We start from the raw sequence: 19,559 nt of genomic DNA, 5'->3' as shown, positions 1-19,559 counted from the left end.
TCTCCTTCTCTTCTTCTCTTCTTCTCTTCTTCTCTTCTTCTCTTCTTCTCTTCTTCTCTTCTCTTCTCTTCTCTTCTCTTCTCTTCTCTTCTCTTCTCTTCTCTTCTCTTCTCTTCTCTTCTCTTCTCTTCTCTTCTCTTCTCTTCTCTTCTCTTCTCTTCTCTTTCTTTTTCCTTTCCTTTTCGCCAGAATTCAGTAGACAGTGTTTCAGAGAAACTAGGATCTTGGTCCACTGAGAAGTTTTTTTGGGATGCAATCATTTTTCTTAATGCTCTTGGCAAAGTTAGCTGTCTGGTAGACCTAGCTGCTGCACGTAGAAGCCACCACCTGTACAAGCAGGAACTGTCTGTGCTTTACTGGTGGTCAAGGATGGAGTTTCAGAAGGGTGGGGAAAAAAAAAAAAGAGCTTGTTTCAAAGAAATTTATTTCCTGCTGTCTTTATATTCCCATTTAAAATTATAATTCCATTTTTTTTTCTGAGATGTACTGTAAGTGTCAAAACAAGCTGTTTCCATTGTACCATGCATTATTTCCCTTTAAAGAAGTTTGCTGTTAGTGTTCACAGAAAGTTAAATATGAGATGCCAGTAGTGAGGTGTTTCTGTTTCTTTTAAACAATCACTGGAAATGTTTAAAATTGCTTTAAATGTGCACTTTCCTATTTCCCAGTAGTAATACAAGCTTTCAGAGTGCGTAATGTGACATTTGAAATGGTTCTCAATTGCATGTAAACATTTGTCTGATAACCTGCTTTTGAATCGGAGGGTCTGGATGGGCAGTTCCATCGATTATTGTACTTCAACTGTGATGTGTGCGGGACTGCATTCTCCATGCTGCTAGACGTAGTTAGGAAATTAATTGCTTTGGTTTTGCTACTTGATTGATTGTCTCGGTCCTGCTGTTCACTCCCCTCCCAAAGTTGTTGTGCTGCCGACGGACGCGGTCCGGCGCTCGTAGTTCCACGCTGCTGCGTTGTGTCCCCAGCAATAAGTAGCGAGAGGCGATGAGAGCCCGGCAGTGTCCGTCCATCCCCTCCCGGCTCCCGGGAGCGTCGCTGGCCCCGCGGGCTACTCCCGGGGGCTCGTCCTCGCCCGCGCCGCCCGGATCCTGCCCGGGATCCGGCTGCCTGGAGAGGCGCACGGGCCGCGCGGCTCCAGTCAAACCAGTACAGCCTGAAACAGCCCACTGGCAGTTTTGTGAACAGTGTCTGAGAACTTGTGGTCAGTTTTTGTCTCGTTTTGGCTTTCTTCTGCGTGTTTCGTTCGGTTTTGTTTTGGGTTTTGGTTTTTGTTGGGTTTTTTTTCCCTGCTTTTAACAGATGTTATGTATGTTCTAGGACTTTATGAATGATGATCATGAAAGACTAAAATGACTGTAAAGGTTCGTGGGATTTCACTTCTGGTTCTGTTACTGTTTTGATTTTTTTTTTTTTCCTTTTTTTTTTTCCCCTGGAGGTGCTCGGTACTTTACCAAGGCTCTAATATCTCAGTATTTAAAACAAAGTACAGAAAACCCTGTTTAATGTTAGAAGAAGAAAGGTATATTTGACCATATGTGTTGTTTTAAAAAGAGACAGTATGCTCAAATGTGCCAAGATAACCTAATTCCTGAGAAGTATGCCTTATATTTTCCTTGATGATATGCTTTTAAATGTCTTGTAGAATAGGTCCAAGAGCATGATAAAAACTACTTTATAATGACTACATGCAAGAAAACTTGAAATTCATTGCAATACTGACATTATTTTATTTTTAAGTCAAAGGGACACTGTCAAGTAATTTACCATTGAAATACAGCCACCCTTTAAGTGGTTTTATGCTAACGGAGAAAAGTCCTCCAAATTAAAAGTCTTTTTTTTTTTTTGGTTTTAAAAAAAAATAAATTGCTCTGTCTCTGAGAAGTTAAATAAAAAAGAAAAAAAAAAAGAAACAGAACAAGCCACTGTTGATTCCTGCCTCTTCTTTGTGGTCCCGCTTGCGATGCTGCCGCAAAAGCAACCCTCCAGCTGCCCGGGAGCAGGAGGCGACTGGCCGGACCCATCCTGGCTTTCGCTCCAGGCCCGTGGCGAGGGTCAGGGCTCGGCCGGGCAGCTGTGCCAGCATCAGCAGCTCAGCTGCGAGTTCGGACAGGGCACTGAGCTTCCAGCCAGGTGTGCCCCTATGCGGCAGAGAGCTTTTTGGGAAAATTCAATTTTAAAAAAGGAAAAAAAAAAAAAAAATACTTGACAGTGTCGCTTTCTTGCGTATCCCTTGCAGGGGTTGAAATGTGCTGGGTGTAGCGCTCGCTGAGGAGCGGTTTGCAACCTGTAACTTGTCTGTTGTAAAGCGCAGAGGGGCTGTCCGGTGCGGGCAGCGGGGGCCAGGCAGGGATGATCCCATCGAGCAAGGCAGAATGCTGCCAGTGATTTTAACCCCTGCTCAGAGCTGACCGATAATTTCTTTTTTTTTTGGGAGCAATTACTTTGTTGCCTTTAAAAATAGCACTGTAACCACCTTTTTTTATGATTAGCTGTAGTATAACCTTTGTCCCTTCAAACTATGCAAGCTATGAAATGTAAATTAGGGATCAGTTAAAGATAGTTGATTATATTCAATCAGATGGCATTCATGCACTAACTGGAGTATATACAGATAAAGCTATTAGAGTGACTTGTATGCTAACAGCAAGATATAACATACCTACCTATTCTAAAAAAATGACTATTAATATTGTATAACAGGACTGTGGGGGTTGGGAGGGGATGTTATCTCTTAAAAGGGGATTTAAGATTTTTATAACTGTTTTTTCCATCAAACTTTAATATTTTTGTCAAATTTTTAGGTATTTAATTTGTAAAATAGATTTTACTTTGTACTGGCGTACAGAAAATAGGGGTTGATTTAAAGTTTTTTGAAGCCAAGTGATCAAGTACATTTGTAATAAAAAGTCAATGGATCTATATCAGTCGTACTCACTGTTTTCATTTCTTGTACGTTCTAATGCAGTGGCGCTGTATGTCTCCCAAGGAAAAAAAAATTGGGGAGGTGGGTGGAAGGAGAAGGCAAAAATGACAGCATTGGTGCTGCAAATTGATGCAGCTTTCCATACGCAAGTGGCCCGTGGTCAGTGGAGATTTGGTAGATACGCATTTTTACTGAGAAACACGGTGCACTTTTTCAAGACGGGTTTATGAAAACCTGACATTTTTGGCATGTGTTCACTTCATGCTTCCACCTTGGTGCCCATAAACTCTAAAGCCGCCCTTTGGGAAGTGTGTTTCCCTGGCACTTAAGAAAAACAAAACCAAACAAAGCAAAACTCAGATTTCTTCTAAGGTGGTGAACTATGGCACTTCACGTTTTTGCACCTGCACACTGTCTCCCTCAAATGTCTGCCACTTTCTTCTTTTCTCTAAGTTCAACAGGTTAAACTTTTTTTAAAGTACAATTACTGAGAGTTTTGGATTGAAGACTTCAGCTAATCCACCGAGTTTGGATCCAACACCTTGCAGAGCACTGATGTAATTATTTTTTATTTGCTTGTTTGCTTTAAACCCAGACCTCCCATTTCCTGTTCTAGGGCATATACCAAATCTGATTGACTTGTCTGTGGCAGAAGTTTTGGGAGCTAGAAGTGGAGAATCCTGACATTAATGTACAAGAATGCTAAAACAGGTTTACATTCCAGGAGGCTCTCATGAAACACAAAAACTCAAAGTGTAACTAGAACCAACCAGTTTCCTGGGCTTTGATAGTCCAACAGGTAGAAAACGGGTCTCAGGTGAGTTGGAAAGAAGGCAGCAAAAACAAATTCTTCCACAACTGTGCAATTTGCTCATTCAAAAACCTGCTGCTTCTTACTGCCTTTGTTTGCTTTTTGAGAGCTAGGGCTCTGCCTAAAGCACTGGAAAGTTTCTCTGTTAAAACAACACTGTCAAGAATTTTTTATTTAATTGCAAATTTAAAATCCTGATTTGCACTTTTTTTTTTTTTCTTTGCTTTGTCAGGCGTACCTAAATTTTCCTTTTATTTTCTTACTATCCTCCTCTGCTGACTGCCTACTCCTTGTTAACTCAGCTTGTGTAATTGAAGGGTTACTGTTCATGTTGGTGTTTGGACTATCTGGAAGATGGGTCCAGGGTAGTTTTAAGTTCTCGTGCTTGTCTTTGTATTTTTTGCACATGCACTTCTCTCCCTGAAAGTTTTACTCTTTTTGGCTTTCTTCTGTAACACGTGAAGATAGGTGAAAGGATCTGAATTTTTGGTAGCAGAACAGAGAAGCAGGCTGCATGCAAAGTGTTGTCAAAATGTTTTGACAAAACCGACAAGGTAAACAAGAGAGTTCCATTTTTATTCTTGATTCCTTCTGCTGTTGCCATCTCCTGTGCCACTTGCAACAATGAAAGATAATTTCAGCCCAGAGCTTTTTTTCAAGCCCGTGGTTCCTTTTACTCTGCTCACTTGCACATGATTTAGCTCACTGGCACTGCAAAATGTGTGTGGGTTGTGAACGTGGCAAGGAGATACGTATATATAGTTTAAAGCTAGTTAAGGTTAATCTAACTGGACTTTCAAAACTATAACCTTTTTTAAAAGCCTGTTTTAACCAGAGTGTAATCTTTGGACCTGAAGTTCATGGCATTTTTTTTCTCTCTTAAGTGAAATCTCTTGCATTGAAATTGCTGAGGGTGATAGCCTGATGGCGCAAGGAAGGATTCTCCTCTCGTGTGACAGCTGACGTTCCTCTTTGGAGTTGGGCTGCCCACTCTGCTCACATCAGCAGTGCTGCCTGCCTGCTCCTGTACTGTTCATGCCAGATGACCTTGGGTCCACTCTGGGAGTTTCTCTTAGACTGCCTATCCTTCTTTTTCACTTTTTATCTGTTCATAGCATTTCAGTTCCCAGTAGGACTGTGTTTTAGCAGCACTACAGTCTGGGGGAAGGTCAGACTACATAGGGGTCTGCAGTGCATCCCACCTCTTGTGAAGTCGAAGTGGGCTGCTTGTTAACGCAGGTCTGAACAGCTGTAGACAGCAGAGAGAGCGAAATGCCATCATTTTTAGGGATTCACAGAGTTACTTCTCCAGTGGATATTTTATTGCACTTTGGATGGCATAAAAGTTGCTGCTGGAGAAGTACATTGGAAGGAAAAAGATGAGCGGGTTTGCTTTTGGACGTGCCTTCCCGCAGGCAGGTGTGGTGCTGTTGTCGCTAACAAAGACATTTCCTGAGCTGGTGGACTCAGGCAGGTACCAAGCTGGGTGAAAGGAGAAGCTCCTAGCAGTCTCAGCAGAGGAGGCATTGTCTGTCTGGAGGGTGGGAAAAGGCTTTCGGAGCAAGGCAGGAGGACTGGGCTGGCAGAGGTGGGCAGCTGAGGTGCACCTTGGCTTGAGTGCTGCAGCATCTGAACTGGCGTTCAGGGTGGAGGGTGGGTGATGCCACTTGTAGAGAAGCACCTGAGAGCCAGGTGACAACAGCTCTGGCAGACCCTTTGCCACGGGTGGCTGAGGGGTGCCAGGCAGCTGATCCCAGGGGAGCGCGGGTCGGTGGGGGTGTGGGGCTCAGCTCCCCGGCTGGGGTAGCTCAGCTGGCCCAGTCTCTGCAATTCGGTATCCGTGTGTGGCTGAAGCCAGATAAGCAGTTGTGGTTTTTCGGAGAGTCAGAGCCTTGCCTGCGCCTATAAAATTAGTAAACAGTTGTGTAGCCTGTTTCAGGCAAAATATAGAAGAGGGAGAGTTGAATTCACATGGCGAGGAATGAGGCATGTTTTCACGGAAAAGTGTCAGCTGGAGATTAAGTGAGAAAAGATAAAGATAGAGGACTTCTGGCCCTGCTATCTGTCTTTTGAGTGTTGACTGATTAAAACAAGTCAGAGCAAATGGCTGGATATCCCTGAACAATGCTTCACTGTCCCTCTGCAGATCAATACTGCTGGTGCTTTTTTGCCTGAAGAGGGGATCTGATCTTTTTGCTCTGAAAGGCACCACGTCCAGCCAAGATGGAGCCCTGCTCAGGCTGGCTGTAGGTTTTGCCTGCATGTGGGTATTGCCTCATTTTGGGTGACCAGGACCTTGTAGCAGATGTCCCTGGGGTGTCTGCGGTAGCTTTGCAGCTCAGGTCAGACGTGCACTTCTGCAGCGAAGTGCTCTGCTGTCCCTGTGTAATGTACCTTGGTTTTATCACAGAACAGAGCACATGACCTGATTTGTTTTGGGTTTAACTAAGCCGAAAGACAAACTCTATCAACCAGTGGGAATAGGTTGGTCAGACCAAGCTAGAGCTCATGGGAGAGTAAAATCCCTGGAACACAGATAATGTGACTGTCGGGTCCTGAGCAGTGACTCGTTTGCTGTCAAACTTGGCTCTGGCTGTGCTGATTGCTCGTGTAGATGCAGCCCCAGATAAAACAGGAGACCACCTGTGTAGATGGCTGGCCATTTATGCACCTCGTTGTCTTGAGGCTTAGGCTCATGACATGTGGTATACTTCTGCTCCTTTCTGGATCAGCCATCAGCTGGGAGAGCACTTGCTTTGAATGGGCATCTTCCGGATCTCCCCAGCAAGTAACTCGGTCTTAACTTGGATAATTCCTTGGCTTTGCTGATCATTATTTGGTTTGCTGTCCATCCTGTTGTTATCTTTGCAAAAATACACACCTTAGTCTTTTAAGCTTAAGCCATGTTGGAGACTGAAGTGAAAAGAGGACTCGCTGCAATGCTGGCTGTGGGAGTTTGTGCTGAGCCTTTTTGGCTGTGGTGCAGAAGGGTTTTTTTCTTGAAACACTATCTTGAAATATGCACGAAGCGAAGAAAAGCTTCATTCTTTCTATCGTAGATCGGAGAGGTGAGAGGTGTGGAGTTATGTCTGCAGCGTGGAACGATGAGTCCCTCTTGACTAGTGAGACCTTGGAGGGAGGTGGCTCTTGTGGGAGATGATCCTCTGTGCTGCCAGGAAGCCAAAGTCCATGCCTTGGAGAGATTTACTCAGCTTTTCAGGGAAAAACCTCTACACGTTGAAATGTCATCCCAGTCAGTATGTTGATTTCTATGGAGAGCTGCTCATAAAGGCAGTTTGCAAATGGCATCTGAATCCCCATGACCACATTGGCCCCAATGAGTTTGGATTTAGTACTGGGCACAGTGCAGAGACCGCATGGCAGCCCCCGTGGATGACCGTCTTCATGCAAGAGATCATGTCTCACTCGTGCCCATCAGTGGTTTTGACTGCGAGGTGGCCCTGTCATGCTTGTGGGAAGGTCTGGCAGCTGAGCCTGGGATCTTGGAGGCATCTCAGAGACCTCTCATCATCCCAGTGGACCGATGCACAGTTGCTCTAGGGGGAAACAGCACAGGGCGCTTCGGGGCTGGCGTGCAAGGACATGCGAACTGCAAGGTCTCTGCCGCAGGGCTGACCCCCACTGGGGTGTTTTCAGCTCCTCTGTGTCATCATTTGTGCTGGTGCTGAGATGAAGCTGCAAGCTTCACATGGCTGAAGGAGGATAAATCTGTATAAGATATATGCCTGGGTAATTTATACTGGTGAGAGTTGAGAATGGAGAAAATGAGAAGTGGCGTTTTTTTCTATTGCTGATGAATGTCTTGATGTGTGACTCGAGCTCAGATCACCAAGTCCTCGTTGTATCTGCTGTGCCCTCCACCTGGTATATTAGCCCCAGTCAGAGGCTGGGGTGGGTTTTGTTCTTCTAACTCTGGGTAGAAAGACATACTGTCACATGCCAGAGCACAGGACAACGTTTGTGCATCCTGGGCAGGACCCCTCTGCGTAGGACATCTCGAAGACGCACTGTCGTTTGAAGTTTGAGCGTCTTTCTCTCCCCCAGGTTGGGTTTGCTGTAGTGTCTCACTAGGGAATAAGTTTTCTTTCTCCATGCTCTGTCCTGGTTGCACAATAGTTTGTGAATGCGATGCAAGCTGCTGGCTTTATTGTCTGTAGTCTCCCGAGGTTTGGAACTTGCTTTTCCTGGGCTTGCCTTTTGCTTAGGCATTTAGTATGGGCAGAGGAGCTCTAACCAGCACCTCCCTGGGAGTGTGCATCAGTGTGCCAGCATCAGCCGGTCCAGACTCCTCAAAACTCACCTGGGGGTCAGGAGGTGGGTGCAGGGTCCTCAGGGGCCAGCTCTTCCGCATCAGTCCAGCAGAAGCAGGTCCAGCTGTCTCATTTCTAGGCAAACTGTGAAGGCTTTCTGATCTGTCAATACTTCAAGAAATGCCGGGGCTAGGAAGCATGGATAAAGGATTTTGTGAAATCTGGTATTTAAACCTCCCACTCAAGTGATGCTGAGGAGAGCTGGCAACGTAGCATTGGCTTATCAGGAACTGTGTGGGCAGGTCAACTTAAGAAAAATGTTGTGTGAGCAGCACCAGAGGTGAAGAAAAGAAGCCAGTGTCTTGTCAGGTACGGAGTTATAAATGGGGTCAAAATTTCCTTTTATTAAAAAGATTAATTTATTTAAATAATAAATAACATTAGGATGACCATTGCTAGGGGCTGCTGAAGGGCAATGAGGCAGGTTTCTGAGCAAAATAGGGACTAGAGGCTTTGAATTATTTTCTAGCATTAATAATTCTGAACTAAGCGCTGCAAATTCATGTAATTGTCATCTCTGCTTTCATGCATGCAAACAGTTTGATTTGTGGATAGATCTTCTGACAGTGGTGTATTCAGAGGCTTATTCGATCTTTAAAAAAAAAAAAAAGTTGGCTTCTGAGCTTCAGCTGTCAATAAAAGTCCTGGTAAATGAGTCCTTGCAGGCTTCTGCAAGGCCATATGTAACTTATCTTGTCCAAAGAAAGTCTCTAATTGGTGCTTTAAAGTAATTAAAAAAAAGACTCCATTAACAGTCAGTCTATTTTTAGTTTAAAGATGGACTTACATGGTCAAAAAGTAAAAATCCTGGCTTAATTGTGGAAGTTGAAGAACATTGTGCTAGGAACTCCACACACGAGTGTAGAGTGGACACGCTTTAAGAGGGTTTTTTTCCTGATAAAATACTGTACAGTGCAACAAGTGGAGGCGCTCCAAGCTCCAAAAGCATTTTGAGGCCGGTGTTGCTGAGCTGGTGAAGAGATGGTGTTAAATCATCTGCAGGTGATCATGGTCTGTCCTCACCTCGGCACTGGCTGCTTTGCCTTTTGTTCGTGGAAACTTGACTTGCAACTGGACAGGATTAAAGGAATGATTTATAATTTAACATAACAGAGTTGTTCTCTGTTCTGGAGATTCCTCTAGAAACTCGGGAAGTAGCTCTGGGAGGTTTGGATGGCAGAGGATTTGATCGTGGGAAATAGAGGCTCTGCTCCCAATGATGAGGAGGAGATCCATCTGATTGCCTGTTGAGTGGACATGTGGATCCTAGAAGGTACCAGAGTGCTTGGGGCAAGCCTGGGGCTGTCACCCTTGAAGCTGAGATACTTGGGAAAATCGGGTGCCTGGGAGGAAGACAAAATTTAGGACATGGCGACACCTCTTCTTAAAGACTTAATGCGTGCCTGGGAAGATGATAGAAAGTAGGTGAAGTTGAGAGCCATGACTTTGCAGCGTGGGCTGGTTTGCGCTTCAGCCGAAGCATCCCTAGACTGGTGACGCAGGAAGTGGACAGGGTTTTGGGAGGATGGACTGAACGCAGTGCTGGTGGAAGGCTGAGGCTGTCAGGGCTTGGGCAAAGGTGCTGAACAGGAGTGCTGGGAAAAAAACCTCTGCCCATTTCTCCTGGAGGACAAAGAGCGAGTTCTCGGCACGGGGTACGAGGAGGTTGAGGACTGGGTTGTGTACGTGGGAGGAGCAATCAGCTGTTCGGCTGCAGATTGGGACAAGAAATGGGGATGTGGTCCAAACAAGAAAAATGTCTGTATACAAGTGTGGAAACATGAAACAAAAATAGTTGTTGTAGATTACTCGGTGGTGTAAAAAGACCTTGGCATAGCTGCTCTGATTGAAACATGGCGGGGGGTGATGAAAATCAGTACGATACTGCATTACCTGCCATATAAATAGGCATGCTAGGTCATAAAGGTGCGAAGGCACACTAGATCTAAAAAGTTGCTGTAAAATCTGAGAGGAAATCGGAGTAGTGATGACCAGACAGACAAATTTATGTTGGATATAAATCCCATATTTTAATGACACAGAGGTATTAGGAAATTTTCTATTCCAGACATGAAGGTGGTTAGAGGCTTCATGGGGCTTCGGAGAAAACCAGGCTCATGCATCTTCATAAACCTGTAAGAAAAAGTAAATTCAGTTATGTCTGTGCTATCTGGCCAGATTGTTTGGGAAGAAGCTGGCTACCATTTTGGTGAACCAACATCTTGATTTACTTAAAGGATCATTTCTTGTAACAGCCTGGTATAGAGTTAGCCTTGATTTAGGACTAAAACGTTAAGAACTGGTTCGAGATATAATTACCATTGAGTCATTAAATAGCAGTGACCACAGTACAATTACAGGTTCAGCATCCTCAGGGGTGGAAGGCGCCGGACTAAAAATGAGTCTTGTGTTACAAAATATTGCAGAGGAGAAGATCAGAAAAATAAAGTTCTTAAACTCGTCAAGGCAACCCCATAGATACCTGGAAAGGTTACAGATATCCAAGTTAGGCAGAGTAAAATATTTATAAAGTTATGAAGTAAAATAGTTATAAAGGAAGGGACTTCTGGCAGGACTTCCTCAAAAGAGAGTAGTCCAAGTCTTGCAAAGTAGACTGAAAGAACCATGCTGTACAGTAGGTAACCTGCGATCTGGAAATAAAGCCGTTTAGGAGGGACTTTGAAGATCTGTTGGCCTTAAGGAGCAAACGCTATCTTAGAGTATATCAGAGAGAAGGCTGGGGAGAAAATCTGAGCATGCAAAACTGAAGGCACAGTTAATTTTCTGCATTACTTCATACTACTTAAGTGACTTATCCATGTCATTGTGGAGCATAGGGCATGTTTGAGAGACCACCTATCCATCACATAGTCCTTTTGGATGGTAAAGATAAGGAGCCTCCCTCTGAAACTCAAGTGTTTAAGGCAGAGATGCTGCAACAAAGTAGTAAAGTCAAGTGGAAGAGCAACAGGTGTACCTGGGAGTTTCAGAAGAGCTTGAGACTACAGTTACTAGCAAAAATAGGGCTGTTAAAAAATAGCTTAGTATTCTCCATGACTAGATAACATCTTAATGTCAGATTATTATTTTTTTTAATTAAAGTAATAAACTGTGCACTGGGAATTGCAGATCAGCAACCCTGAACTCCAGTTTGAGAAGGAGAAACTGAAGTGCTCTAGGTCTTCAGTATGTGATAGGTTGGAAGCAACGGTCTGCAAAAAAAGTTGGGACTAGGTGGCCTTTGAAGGTCCCTTCCAACCCAAACCATTTTGTGATTCTGTGATCGATCTTGTTTTCTGGGTAATCTATCATAATCTTTGAACATGTTGACAAACAGTAGGAGGTGGAAAATCAACTGATCTTTATTTGGATGCTTTAAAAGGTTTTTATCAAGTCTTCCCAAGAAGGTAATAAAAAATCATGCTTGTAACAAGAAGAGAGATGTCATAGAGTCCTTCTCTGGTTGCAGCCAATGTTGATCACTTGAGCAGCACAAGGTGGACAGAAGTCTGGTTGGAGATGGTGATCCATCTTCTTGAGTAGATCTTCAGTCTTTGAGCAAATTAGTTTCCTCTGGAAAACACTAATTCGTTAAAACCAAAGTTGCCAGGTGGAGAAGAGTTGATTTTCATTGAACTTTCCTGGTTGCTTGACCTAAGAGGAGAAATAAGCCCAGAATACTGGGTAGCATGGCATCTAGATTTCTCCTGTGATGTGACACCTCCAGTTCAAATTCCTACCCTGACCTTGACTTGCAGATCTGCCAGATCCCAGAGCATGCCTCAGCAACAAATGTTGTGGATATGTTCTGTTTTCTGTTGTTTTTACCAAGAAAAACCTAAAAGGTTTTGGTTTTGACAACGGGCAGAAAGGGAGGGAATGGGGAGAGAGGTCTGGTTAGCATTTTCCAGGTCTCATCTAGCTCTGTTTTTGAGGGAGTGTTGTCCATGTGTGTGTGCCTGTGCAGACCTGTGTTACGTCTCTTCCCAAGAGACCTAGGAGGACTCATAGCAAACTGGTGTGAGCTAGGGCAACGCTTTGCTGCTCTAGCTTAATTTTAGGCTTCTTAAAAGTCTAGAAGTCATGGCAAATCCCCATGCTTCTCCCACCTTCCCTGTCGTCAGTAGATCATGGTACCAAAGAGCAAGTGCTTTGACAAGTCATAAATAGGAGTAGGTTAACTGCAGGCACCTCAAGGCTTTCAGGTAGAGTTGGTGTTTAAGTGTAAGGACTGGCAATTGAAAGAGCAGAGTGGTTGGTTTATACTAGAGAAGTGACTTCAGGCTGGCCGTGACTGGAAGATTCAGCAGAGCATGATGAGGTCTGGTACGGTGAGCATGCGGCGGTGTGGACCCTGGGAAATGTGAGGCAACGGGCAGGGGAAAACAAAGTCATTTTTAATGCTCCAACAGTATTGCTAGGCTTTAAGTGATTCGTTCATACAGGAAGAATATCTGATTCCGGGTAGCAAAAGCAAATGATTGAAGGTGTATAGGCCACCATAGACAATAACTGCATATTACAGATTTCGGTGCTAAGGTCTGAGAGGCTGCTGTGCGTGAACTCTCCTGTAACACAGTTCATTAGACCCCCATGGTGTCCCTGTGCTGTTTTCCCTTGGTAATCTGGTGGTTGTCACTGGCACAACATTTGTCCCCTTCCCCTAGAAATACTAATTTCATTAGATTGCTCACTTCTAGTTAAATTATACCAGCTGACTTTGAAGTACTTAATATAAAAATGTTGTGGTATGCTTGCATGATAGTTACTTGATATAAGAAAAAAAAAAATCTCTTGTGCTCTCTCTTTAGGAATTTGGGCTTTGAGTTTCATTGGGGAGTGTTGTACATACCCAACTGCACGGGATCAGGCCCATCTCTTTTTAAAAATGTATTTCACATCTGAGATTAGAAACGTTCTACAAGACAAATCAGAAGATAGAGTTGACTGTTACAGGCTCAGATGATAATAGTGACTCGTGCTAAAAGGCTGTCCATCCACATAGAAAACTGCACAGCTGCTTCTGTTTAACTGCTGTCAAAGGTCTGGCATCTTGCTAATAGTATTTTTTTCTAAATGTACTGAGTATACTTGCCTTTAAATCCTGTTAGGTACAGATAATTATTGTTGGTATTCTGTAAATTAGCTCTATACTAGCATTCACATTGGACTAGGCTTAATATTGTGAGTGTCAAAGATGACTTGAAAAAGGAAAATTAATTTATACCCTTTTAATGAGGTTCTACCCCGTATAGGGGCTGTTTGTAGAAGTACCAGGAGTGTACAGCTGTCTTCCCCCTTTTACTTGCTGTGATTCTCTGCAGGAGAACGTACAGATTTTAATCTATTTTTCCATCCTTTGTAGACACTGAGATATTATCATGGTGAGGTCCATGGAAATACGTGGATAAACCAGGCCATAACACAGAGATAATGCATCTTTTCCTTTTTTTTTTTTTTTTTTTCTCCTTCTGCTGTCAATCAGGCCTCTGAGCTTTTATTTTAAATGTAAAAAAATTAAATTGTTTGAGTAAAAATCACTTCCCTCATCTGTCCTGTGTGACATCCTCTAATATTTGTAGGTCTGTTCAGGCTGGATTATTTGTGGTCTTCCAGAAAAGGTAGACGGGGCTGGAATTACTAATGCCAAAAATTGCCCACAGCAAGGGAGGGAAATCTTTGTTTTCAAGACAAAGCCCATCCGGACCCTTTTCAGACATCCCACAGCACACCGCCAGGGTATAAATACCTATTTTTTCTTTTCCAGGTGATCTTTAGGCTAGGTAGCAGCAGGCAGGGTCAGTCTGTTGGGTGGATGGGATGGGGGTCCTGCCCTGCATATTTGGCCTGCTTCAGCATCAAACCCAATGTTTTTTAGGCTGGGCTTTTGCCCTCCAAGCAGAGGTCGTCCCTGGCACAGCCGGCCCTGGGGGCTGTCAGTGCCGTTTGGCATCCTCGCCGTTTGGCGTTCCTTGCGTCTTCACAGGTACAAGACCCCCAGCATCACCGCGGAGATGCTGCCCACGCATCACCCCGCCACTCGGTGTGCATTTAGGGAGATACATGTGGTTGGCTTTCACTGTGTCCTCAATTTTGATCCCCAGGGCAGAAAAATTAGGACTTTCTCAGTTAAAGAAAAAAAAAACAAAGTGAAGCAAAATCTCTGGAGAGTGGTGTTTTCCCGCAGTAGTGACAGCTGTTCACCACCCGCTTCTGTTCAGCCGTGACCCCTGGTTCAGTTCTGCTGGGTTTTTAGCCATCTTGACCTCATGTTTGCAAATATTATTGGTAATATAATGCTCTATGTACAAATGTCTGTGTGGCTCGTGTATGTTTCTGTGGTTCAAGTCAGCCACAGACTTCTGGAATTTCATTGTACTTTGGTTAAATGTTGGACTTTTAACTCTTCTACTGTATGGCTTCTTGATTTCTCTTGTCCAATGTGGACCAACTCTATTTTTGGAAATAAATAAGCATGTAAATAAAATGAATGGGTTTATGCCACTTACAAGAAAATGGTTTATTTAAAATATACACTCAGTCTTGTATATTTTATGGTATCTCAGGGCATGGATGAGGCTCAGGCACCAACAGCATTGGTGATGAGATACCATATTATGTACAAATTCATTTCCAAGTGGTTTTGAAGAAGACTTTCCATCTCCTGAGCCAAACCCCCATAGGACCAGCCTTGCGGAGGGTGGGGGGAGAAATCCAGAAAGAAACGCGTAGTTTAAGGGGGAGTAAAGGAAAGAAACACGACTTTCCTCTCAACACAAGGCTTCTGGTTTGAGGTGTCTGGGTGCCAAAGATGCCGCTGAGTGTAGGGATGCTGCAGGGCAGTTCTCGGCTCCTGCCCAGGAGCACGTGGAGATCAGGAGCACGATGACTTCTTTTTTTTCTTTTTTAACTTCTCCATATAAACCAATATTTACCAGTAATCCTGTGTTTCTGTTTTTGTTTTTTGGCAGACTTTTACCAGTAAATATCGGTTTATTCCTGAAACCAGAAGCCCTAAACATACCTTTGTTAATAAGGTCAGTTGTCATTTTGTCTCTCTCGTTCCCCACTCCCCCCCAGTACAACCTGGCAGGTGATTGAAAGGTACCAAGTTTTCTTTCTAGTTTTCCTGCTCTGCATCTCTGGGAACCGGAGCCTGCAGGACCTAGAGCCTTCTGTTGGTAACGTAGACCCAAGTTTACAAATTATTCTTTTACCATTTTAAAGCCTGCTTTTAAGGACAGAGTTGTTCCCAGCTGCCCACTACGGGAACTGGTAGAAGCCCCTGCAAATGCATAAGTTGCTTCACCTCTCCGAAGCCTGTGGGTAGGTCTCTCACAATCATCTCCAGGCTTGGGGCTGAGAAAATAATTTATCCAAAAATATACACTAAAAAATGCCATTTCTGTTTTACAGTGAGCAGGACTGGGGGAGGGAAGGGCGGGAAAGGAATTTGAAAAATTTTTTTCCCCCCCATTTTTTCTGATTTACTGCTAGAAGGCAAGTGTGACATGGGGAGGAGGGAGAGAATTTAAGCGTTGCCCTTCCTAAACTGGCTGTAAACTCTTCCTTCAAGGCTGGGAGAAAGGGCAAGAAAAAGGTCTGATCCTTAAAAGGACATTGCTAGGTGTCTGGACCCCAAAAGCAGCTGGCGCTTTTTAATGATGGGAATCGCTTTAGGTCATTTTTTCAGATTTTTGGTTTAAACTAAGACAAATTGACTTGGGAGCGTTGAAGCCTTCTTTTTTTTTTCCACAAGTGTTTGCAACCCAAACACAACAGCATTATGCTAATACTCAAGAAACAGAGAAGCTGGCAAGGAATAGAAAATGAGTTGACTGCTTTGTGACACGTGGTCCAAGCCAATTTTTTCTCCCAAGCAAACAAAACGCAAAAAACCCCAAAACAACAACAACAAAAACAACAACAACAAAAAAAACCCACAAAAACAAAACCCACCAGCCCCAACCCCCAAAAAACACAACCTCCCAAAAAAGCAAACCAAAGAGGATCTCAAATGTCTAGTCTGGTTTTATCATACATGGTTGTTGAGAGCGTTTTTTGGCATAGCTGCAACCTAACTATGTCCCTTTAAGGAGCACCAGCGGCTAATTTCCTCCTAATGAACCCAAAAGCTGAGGTTTTTGCAGTTTTTGAGTGCAGATCGAAGCATCTGCAGCCTTAGTTGGAGTCCAGAATGAGGGGAGCCCTTCCAGCTGTGCACTTTGAGCTGAAAACTACCTTTCCTCCCCTTTTGCAGCCTGGGTGGTTCTGATTGCTGGCAGTTCTGTATTACAACTTAATCTGAGCAATTGAGGCTGGTCCTACATTATCTTCAGACGTCTTTCGGAGGACTCCTGTTACCAGTTTGGTACTCAAAAGCTACACCCCACCATCAGAAGTCACTTTTTTTTTTTTTTTTCCAAAGGCAGTGATAGATTACCCTCTCTAGCTCTAATGGAAAAACGATATTTGCAATGCAACTTTATAATAAATTGTTCATATATTCATAATTCCGTTGCAATCCCAAATTGGAGAAGAGATCTGTTAAAGGTATATATTAGTCTAGATTTTTCTTATTGTAAATACTGTAATTTTATAATACTGTCAATATTTTATTAACTTAGAAATATTTAACAGAGTTTAAACTATGGTAGTTGATTTATTTATAGGTTTATGTTGCAGCCAATATTGCATTACATTCTAATGTAAGATTAACTTTCAGCATGTAAACATTGATTCAATATATCATTGGAAAGATTAAGAGAAGACTCTCACTCTTGATCTGTAATATTTATCCCCCAATTCCCAGTCTGGAATTATTTAACAAAATATTAGGAGGTTTTAAGAGCTCATGACTCTAACAACTGCAGCTGGATTTGAAAATTTGAATTTTGAAATGTACCTGGCTCTTTCATCCTGTGAACAAGTTTGCTTCAATATCTGATCTATACAGTACGGAAGTCTTTATTTTGAGCAAAGGGACACTGTCAGATCAATTTTAGATTCTTGGGGGGGTGGGGGGGCAAAACTCATGCCAAGTGCATGTGTGTTAATTCCTTTTTAATCGCAAGGGGAAATACCCTTTTTTTTGTGGGTTTGGGTATTTGGCTGGAAGCATTCCTGCAGCAGTTTGCATCCTGGCAGCCAGGGCACGGGGTGGAAATCTGGCTGCTATGAGGAGTCTCTCTCCTGTCCTGGCGAGAGGGAGGTGCCCAGCAGTGCTGCCGCGGTCCTGCCATCCCTGGCACCGACTGTAGTCAGAGCTCAGTGGGATGGGTAAAAGTGCACAAGGTCTAAAACTTGCCAATTTTTGACCAAAGTTTTTGCTTTTTTTTTCCCAAATCTCTCTCTCTCTCTCTTTTAGCCTGATGGTGTCCCTTTAACAGCATAAAGATATTCACGTTCTCTGAAAAACCATTAGAAGTGATTTTCTTTTTAAGGCAGGGGAGAATTGGTCTGTAATATGTTTGCAACGTAATTTGCATAAAAATACCAAAAATATATCAAGGGTTTTCATGGGAGTTGGTATTTTTTGAGTGTAAAAGTTAATCTTTATTAGAGATGTGCCAATCTATACTGCTTTATTGTAGTGTTGTTACACTTAGGCATTTCAGTTAACTTACGAATATATACTGTAACAGTATACTTTGTACAGATTTATTTAAAATTTATTTGAAAACTGAAATAAAGTAGGCAGAAAATAAAGATATTTATTTTTCATTTGACTATGTAAGAAGGTATCATTCTTTTGGTTTTAGTGCACTGGTGTACCAAGCCTCAGAACCACTGCTTTCTCCAGCTCATAGGATGCTTTTCCAAGACTGTGGATACGTGTATGTGTACTGCTGTGTTGATAAGTAAATGCCAACGATGGAGTTCGTTGCTTTTATACATCCCAAAGAGAAGTTCTCCACCGTTCATTTTCTGTTTTCTGACCGAAAAGGCGTGTGATTGTGAACAGTGTTCACGCAAGTTCTGCCATCCCACACTCACATCAGCTTATACCAATGCCAGGATGGGAGGATTTGCCTGCGTACCTTCCCCAAAACACCCTGGTCCACAGTGGCATCGTCAGGGAGCAGTTCAAACGTGTGTCCTTTGGGCTTTGTGTAAAGCAAATGCAGAACAAGAAAAATCGAGATGTTAAATCCATTAGAAAACAAATTCCTTATTGTACAGTAGTATGGAGATCTCTAGTCAACCTGCCATTAATAATAGATTCTTATTTTTTGAATGATCTATTTAAAAGAACAGCAAGCATTGTATTTGCTAGTAAATCTGAAGTGTTTACATGGAATTACTAAATAAATTATTTGATCTAAGATGGCTCTCATCATTGCTGATTTTTAATGCTGGAAGTTGATTTTGGCAGCTGCTTTTTTAGTTGGTGCTGTTCTTTAAAAATCTTCCAAAGCAGGTTTTTTCAATGCATCCCTGTGTTTTAAAGTAGGTTCTAAGGAAAATGGAAAGCGTGTCTCTCCCCACGAGGTCTGACAGGAGTGCTAGCTAATGTTTTCCAACCCTCTCCACGTCATGAGCCTGCCCCTTCCTATCCCAAATCACTGATTACATTGCTGAGACAGAGCAGGATGCTCTGCACCGAGAGCCCTGCGGCAAATGGCACAGCTTAGCTGCAGTTTTTGCCGGTCTGAGTCCTGGTGCATGTGCGTGTATATATATATATATATGTATATATATATGTGTGTGTATATATGTGTGTATATATATATATATATGGGGGGGCGGGGGATAGTAGAAAGTGCTGGGATAGAAGTAAAACATCATCCTTCAAGGTAAGGGGCTGTCCAACTCCGTTCCAGCGTGGCTTGGTCCTGCTTCCCGCTGTCACAAGCCCCGCGGTCCCGGAGCCTGCCCAAGCCCTCGGGACCGCGGGCAGGCAGGAGAAGGTGGGGCAGAGCCCAGCTTTGGGTCAGCACTGAGGCTGAAGGCAAATCTGGGGGCTGCCAGCCCCCTCGCAGCAGCAGAGGACAGGACCCCGCTGCGCCCCGCTGCTCCGGGGGCGCAGGATGGAGCAGGGGGGCTGCAGCCCGGCAGGCCGCAGAAGTGGAGTTACAGTGAGAGGCTGGGTGGAGAAATCGTGTAAAAGGAGCAGGCAGCAATCGCAAGCAGGCGTTGCAAATGCCGAGTCTGGCCACACCGTGTCTCCCTCTAAGCACCGCATACACTTGTTCTTTCTTAGGCGTTCAAAACTGGGAAAAAAACGAAACTATAAGCAATGCGATCTATCCCCGCATTTCTCATTTCCCAGGCTTTCTTATCCAGCATTCTGAGACACCGAATGTTTTATTTAATGCTCTCAACACTAGATTCCTGGTTAGAAACCCCACTGAACACTTACGTAACGCACTATCTGAATTTTTTTTTGGACCTGGATTTCATGCTTCATATTCAGGGCAGGATTCCCGTCCTCCCTGAGCGTGCTCACCCCACGGCAGCACTGCTGGCTGCTGCG

General features: G+C 43.6%; 1 protein-coding gene across 11 annotated transcripts in view; it reads left to right on the top strand.

Annotated features, from left to right (window-relative positions):
* The window catches only part of PURA (purine rich element binding protein A), a 22,206-nt gene extending 3,807 nt beyond the window's left edge, over positions 1 to 18,399 (top strand). Inside the window, exons 2-4 of one of the 11 annotated variants that reach the window (XM_074916510.1) lie at positions 15,055 to 15,120; positions 15,208 to 15,264; positions 17,845 to 18,399. The gene's annotated coding sequence lies outside the window, so the exon portion shown is untranslated. Of the gene's footprint in view, positions 1 to 15,054; positions 17,812 to 17,844 lie in introns of those variants that run through there. The other 10 variants (XM_074916506.1, XM_074916511.1, XM_074916509.1 and 7 more) reach the window with 10 other exon arrangements.
* The last annotated feature ends 1,160 nt before the right edge of the window (positions 18,400 to 19,559 follow it).

Source organism: Athene noctua, chromosome 12 (genome assembly GCF_965140245.1).
Source record: "Athene noctua chromosome 12, bAthNoc1.hap1.1, whole genome shotgun sequence".
Classification (NCBI taxonomy): Eukaryota; Metazoa; Chordata; class Aves; order Strigiformes; family Strigidae; genus Athene; species Athene noctua.
This window is presented reverse-complemented; position numbering and strand designations above follow the sequence as displayed.